General features: G+C 59.0%; 2 non-coding genes across 2 annotated transcripts; both read right to left on the minus strand.

Moving 5' to 3' along the window:
• Positions 1–308: 308 nt before the first annotated feature.
• On the minus strand, positions 309–461 carry LOC142795245 (5.8S ribosomal RNA). Its single transcript, XR_012892883.1, has one exon. It is a non-coding gene; the product is annotated as a 5.8S ribosomal RNA (ribosomal RNA).
• Positions 462–2,180: 1,719 nt separating this feature from the next.
• On the minus strand, positions 2,181–3,995 carry LOC142795247 (small subunit ribosomal RNA). Its single transcript, XR_012892885.1, has one exon. It is a non-coding gene; the product is annotated as a small subunit ribosomal RNA (ribosomal RNA).
• Between the last annotated feature and the right edge of the window lie 2,548 nt (positions 3,996–6,543).

Raw genomic sequence — 6,543 nt, forward strand, 5'->3', positions numbered from 1 at the left:
GGCTCTCGCAGCTCTTGCGCGCCCGGTCGCAGAGAGGAGTACGCAACCTCGACCGCACTTTCCCTGCAGGCTTCCTTCCGACTCGAAGTCCTGCGGCGGTCTCAACGAGGTGCCACATCCTCAATGCAGTCGGTCGCCCCCGTTTCGGTTGGGCTCTGGCACGACGGTCGCCACCGTCTCGCCCTTGAGTGGCCGCTGTTGGCGCTCGCTGTGAGGTGTTCAGCGTGCTGTCCGTGTTGCCGACGCGGTCAAAACGAGTCGACGGCTCACGTTCCCTTGTGCGCCGAAGGCTCTCTTGATATGTGATCCGACCCTCAGACAGACGAAGCCAAGGGAAGACCCAAGGCCGCAATGTGCGTTCAAAGAATCAGTGCTCAGTGTGTCCTGCAATTCACACCAAGTCTCGCAGCTGGCTGCGTTCTTCATCGACCCGAGAACCGAGTGATCCACCGCTTAGAGTCGTGAAAAAGTGTTTGTTCAATTCCGTACAGTCAAAACCAAACGTTTCTGGCACTCGGCCAAACAGTGGCCAAGAAGGGCGCTTTTCAGCGCACGCTTGGACTCCAAAACTCTGCCGCGCCTTTTTCGGCTGCCGCAAATCGAGCAAACGGTGTGTTTCGGACGGCGTTTCGCTTTCGCTACTTGCGAGTGCTTTCGTGGTCCACCCCTCTATAAATACTCGGGAGGCGTCGAAGCCGGTTCTCCAAGCCGGACCCGTAGGTATCGTTGTGTGCTCGCTCTCATTGGCCCGCCTAACCAGAAAATGCCTGCGGTACACCCATTTGGATAAGAGTGCACGCAGATGCGGGCCTCGACGGCTACACATTTCCTCGGGCGGCCGCCTCCCGGCCTCCGTGGAGCGCGGGATGCACGGTCCCATCGACAAGCCTCTCCCGTTTTTACCGTGGCGTCGCGGTTCACCACGGCAGGCGGGTCGGTCTCCTCCGCATAAAAAGGGGGACCCCCGCTTTTTGTTCCACGAAATCGCACAAGCTTTTTTCGCATCCACGGTTTGCCACCGCACACCAAAATGCCGATCCGGCTGCCTACTTTAGCCAACAGGTGGAGCCAGGCGCGCCGTACTTGCGCGGCACTTCCCACGTCCACCGAAGTCGGTGCCAAGGACCACTTTCGGCGCCGGAGCCGCGTACGAGCCTACTCGAGGCGGAAGAACGAAGCCAGCAAGGGCCTGGCCGCAAGTGCGTTCAATTGTCGGGACGTCCAAGTCCCTCGTTCTTCCGTGCTTCCTCTTTCGGCAAGTCGTTGCGGCACCTTCCCAAAGCGCGCAGACCCGCTAATCGCGACGAGCGCGACGTGGCCGTGCCGCCTTTCCCTCGGCAGCAAGCAAAACGCCTGGCAACGTCGACGCTCCCCTAACCGCGATCTCGCACCGTGTTTCGTGTGGCGAATTCAAAAGCCGGCCGGCGCTGCTGCAACCATTACGGTCGGTACGCATACGCCGCGGAGGGCGGGACGGTCATCGGAGCGTGCGGTTCCTCCATCGAGTACTGCGCACCTCGGCCGTCGCATCGCCGTGCCATGACCGGCCGCGCGTCAACGCGAACCGGTGCCAGCGAGATCCCTCGCCTGCAAGAACCGACCGGCAGCCTCCGTCACCCGAGGACGCGGAGGCGCTTGCCGCGGACGGCGGGACGGTATGCACTGGTGCACAGCGGACCCGTCACATCGCCAGTTCCTTGACCGACCGCCGACGCTTGTGCCGTTCCTCTCGTACTTGGCAGTCGCCGCGCGATTGTCGGGTCTCGTTCTTGCACGCTCGAACGGTCGGGAGGGCACTCGGCTGGCGTTTCGGGAACGCGCAGCCTCGCCTTCTACCGACGTAACCACGACTCGCCGTTCGCGCTCCGCCGCTCCTGTTTACAGTACTAGGCGGTCCCGCAGCGGTCGGGTCGCGCATTTCGAGCGCTTCGAGCCACGGTGCAGTGGCGGGTCGAAAGCCGACCTATGAGTGCGTTGCGCCGTTTGTACCCGCGTCCGCCACCTGGCCGACCGTCCAAGGTCGCGGTGTTGGCGTCCGCTGGGCGCAACAATTTGTCACGGGGTGCCGCTCCACATTCAGGCAGCCCCGTGGGGAAAAGCCGACCCCGCGTCCAAACGGGGTCAGCGGCAGAAAGTGTCGGGCGCAGACGCAGCTGAGGCGCTCACCCTTCACAATCCGTTAATGATCCTTCCGCAGGTTCACCTACGGAAACCTTGTTACGACTTTTACTTCCTCTAAATGATCAAGTTTGGTCATCTTTCCAACAGACCGGCGCAACCGAAAGGCCGCGCCGGACATCGGTCCGAAGACCTCACTAAATCATTCAATCGGTAGTAGCGACGGGCGGTGTGTACAAAGGGCAGGGACGTAATCAACGCGAGCTTATGACTCGCGCTTACTGGGAATTCCTCGTTCAAGGGGAACAATTGCAAGCCCCTATCCCAATCACGAAAGAAGTTCCACGGGTTACCCAGTCTTTTCAGACAGGGATAAAGACACGCTGCTTCCTTCAGTGTAGCGCGCGTGCGGCCCCGGACATCTAAGGGCATCACAGACCTGTTATTGCTCTGTTTCGTGCGGCTAGGAGCCGCTTGTCCCTCTAAGAAGGTTGTAAGGTGCTGGGAACCCCGCACCTATTTAATAGGCTAGAGTCTCGTTCGTTATCGGAATTAACCAGACAAATCGCTCCACCAACTAAGAACGGCCATGCACCACCATCCACCGAATCAAGAAAGAGCTCTCAATCTGTCAATCCTCCCAGTGTCCGGGCCGGGTAAGTTTTCCCGTGTTGAGTCAAATTAAGCCGCAGGCTCCACTCCTGGTGGTGCCCTTCCGTCAATTCCTTTAAGTTTCAGCTTTGCAACCATACTTCCCCCGGAACCCAAATACTTTGGTTTCCCGGAAGCTGCCCGCCGAGTCATTTGAGTAACTCAGGCGGATCGCTGGTTGGCATCGTTTATGGTCAGAACTAGGGCGGTATCTGATCGCCTTCGAACCTCTGACTTTCGTTCTTGATCAATGAAAACATTCTTGGCAAATGCTTTCGCAGTAGTTCGTCTTGCGACGGTCCAAGAATTTCACCTCTAGCGCCGCAATACGAATGCCCCCGTCCGTCCCTCTTAATCATTACCTCGTATTCCAAAAACCAACAGAACAGAAACGAGGTCTTGTTCTATTATTCCATGCAAGTTTATTCAGGCGACTCGCCTGCGTTGAGCACTCTAATTTTTTCAAAGTAAAAGCACCGGCCATCTCGAGGCACACAATGAAGTGCACCAAGAAAGAACCGGCATGATGTTCAGTCCGAGCCGTCGCATCGGGTAGATGCACTACTCGTCTGGAACTGAGATCCAACTACGAGCTTTTTAACCGCAGCAGCTTTAGTATACGCTATTGGAGCTGGAATTACCGCGGCTGCTGGCACCAGACTTGCCCTCCAATTGATCCTCGTTAAAGGATTTAGAGTGTACTCATTTCAATTACGGGGCCTCAAAAGAGTCCCGTATTGTTATTTTTCGTCACTACCTCCCCGTGCCGGGAGTGGGTAATTTGCGCGCCTGCTGCCTTCCTTGGATGTGGTAGCCGTTTCTCAGGCTCCCTCTCCGGAATCGAACCCTGATTCTCCGTTACCCGTAACAACCATGGTAAGCAAGTAACCTACCATCGAAAGTTGATAAGGCAGACACTTGAAAGAAACGTCGCCGGCTCGTGGCCATGCGATCAGCACAAAGTTATCCAGAGTCACCACACAATACGGGCCGAAACCCGATCGATCTTGGTCTAATAAAAGCACCCGTTACCCAAAGGGCTCCAGGCTCACTGCATGTATTAGCTCTAGAATTGCCACAGTTATCCAAGTAGGAAGAAACGATCTAAGGAACCATAACTGATTTAATGAGCCATTCGCGGTTTCGCCTTATTTCGGCATGTACTTAGACATGCATGGCTTAATCTTTGAGACAAGCATATGATTACTGGCAGGATCAACCAGGTAATCGTTCGACTGCGCGTCCGTCCTCGCCTTCGGCGGGCCGGACGCAGTCTGTGTGCGGCGGAGGCCACCTTCAGGCGCCCCAACACGCTTATTTTGCACTCCGAGATGACGGCGTTCGAGCTCGCTACGGCACAACCTTCCCGAAAGACGAGTGGGAGCCGTGCGGCAAGAAGCACGTTCATGCTCGCTCTTTTTCGTTGCATCGACTCGGTCGCGCCGTGCGGGTTGCCCAAGCCCGCTGCACTGTCGGTGGACCGGCCGGAACTAGCAACGGAGCCGAGACTGCAAAGCCGCCAGACGACGGGTCACGCCCGCGTCTTCGGCGCTTTCGCATCTGAATCGCCCGAGGACGACACGGAACACACCTCGATATCGTGGTAAAACGGCACCGTCCGACAACCAGCCCCTAACGCATCAAGCGGATGAGGCTGCAGACGACTGCCGTGGATTCCCCTGGAGCAGACCCGAGGACACGCTTGACGAGGCCGAAGCCCGCCGCATATCAGACACCCGGTCGCTTTCGCGTACGCCGCTCACGAGAACCCCCACATAATAGCAGCGATAAGTACCCAGACCTCCTTGGGCACTAATACGAGCGTACTCGAGAAAATTTCACCGCGGGTGTGCCCCGAAACGTGTGGCACGTTGAGCGTGCCACAAGTCTACGTCGCTCTCAAACCCGCCGAGGTCGTAGAATTTGCGACCCTACTCACGAAATTCCCACCGAGGATACGGCCGCAAACGTACCGCACCTTGGGTAGGCCACGAGTTTGTGCAACACTACGCTGACGGCACAGCACCGAGGTCGTGCGCGCACGCACGGGAAAATTCCGCCGCGGTTTCTGCCGAAAACGTGAGGCACCACGACTCTCCGCAAGTTCGCGTCGACTGCGAAAGACCGAAGTCGTGAACGACGTGTCCGCTACTCGCCGCCGACACGCTGGACACCAAACGTACAACGACTCGACGGCGTCGTAGAGGCCCACGACGCGGTTTTCCTTAACGACGTCTCGGCGTGGCACCGACAGGTTAGAACGGCCGACCAACGTTCCCTGTCCGCCGTTCGGCTCAGTCGAAGGGCTCGGCGACTTCGGCAACGCTGCGAAGCCGCACGGTGACGCACGCCATGTCCCCATTTTTTTTTTTTTTTCTTTCTGCGTCTGCCGGGGTGCCCCTATAATAGCAGCGATAAGCACCCAGACCGCCGTGGGTCGCTCGCCCCGGCTGACGTGGTTTTTCGTACTCCTGCGGCGGTCGCCGTCAAGCACGTCCAAATACGCTACTTTCGTGGGCGCATTCACGCTCTTTCGCTTCGCCGGAGTGCCAGCACTCACTCTGCCAAAAACGGCGAACATCCGAGCGGCGGTTCCCACTTTTGCGTCGGCGTCGCAAACCCCGCCCCGGCAGACGAGGTTTGCCGTACTCGTGCGACGGTGGCCGGCGGGCACGTCGAAAGACGCCGATATCGTGCGCGAATTGGCGCACCTTGGCTTCACCGGAGTGCCGCCACTGACTCCTCCAAAAACGGCGAAGATCCGAGCGGCGCTTCCCACTTTCGCATCGGCGTCCCGAACTCCGCCCCGGCTGACGCGGTTTACCGTACTCGTGCGACGGTCGCCGGCGAGCACGTGGAAAGACGCCGATATCGTGCCCGAATCGGCTCCGTTCGGCTTCGCCGGAGTGCCAGCACTGGCTCGGCGAAAGACGACGAACATCCGAGCGACGGTTCTCACTATTGCGTACGCGTCGCAAACCCCGCCCCGGCAGACGCACTTTGCCGTACTCGTGCGACGGTCGCCGGCGAGCACGTAGAAAGACGCCGATATCGTGCCGGAATCGGCCCCGTTTGGCTTCGCCGGAGTGCCAGCACTCACTCGGCCACAAACGGCGAACATCCGAGCGGCGGTTCCCACTTAGCCGTCGGCGTCCCGAACTCCGCCCCGGCAGACGCGGTTGCCGAGCTCGTGCGACTAGCGACCGCGAAGCCGTCTCGCGACGCCGCTTTCGTGCGCGGCTCCCACTGCGACCTGGGTCACCCGAGGTCGACGAGCAAGAAAGAATGTCGAAAAAAAATTTTTTTTTTTTTTGCGTCTGCCGGGGTGCCCCTATAATAGCAGCGATAAGCACCCAGACCGCCACGGGTCGCTCGCCCCGGCTGACGTGGTTTTTCGTTTTCCTGCGGTGGTCGTCGTCAAGCACGTCCAAACACGCCACTTTCGTGGGCGCATTCGCGCTCTTTCGCTTCGCCGGAGTGCCAGCACTCACTCTGCCAAAAACGGCGAACATCCTAGTGGCGGTTCCCACTTTTGCGTCGGCGTCGCCAACCCCGCCCCGGCATACGCGGTTTGCCGTACTCGTGCGGCGGTGGCCGGCGGGCACGTCGAAAGACACCGATATCGTGCGCGAGTCGATGCTTCTTGGTCTCGCAGGAGGGCTGCCACTCACTCCTGCAAAAACGGCGAAGATCCGAGCGGCGCTTCCCACTTTTTCGTCGGCATCGCAAACCTCGCCCCGGCAGACGCGCTTTGCCGTACTCGTGCGACGGTCG

Source organism: Rhipicephalus microplus, unplaced genomic scaffold (genome assembly GCF_043290135.1).
Source record: "Rhipicephalus microplus isolate Deutch F79 unplaced genomic scaffold, USDA_Rmic scaffold_591, whole genome shotgun sequence".
Lineage (NCBI taxonomy): Eukaryota > Metazoa > Arthropoda > Arachnida > Ixodida > Ixodidae > Rhipicephalus > Rhipicephalus microplus.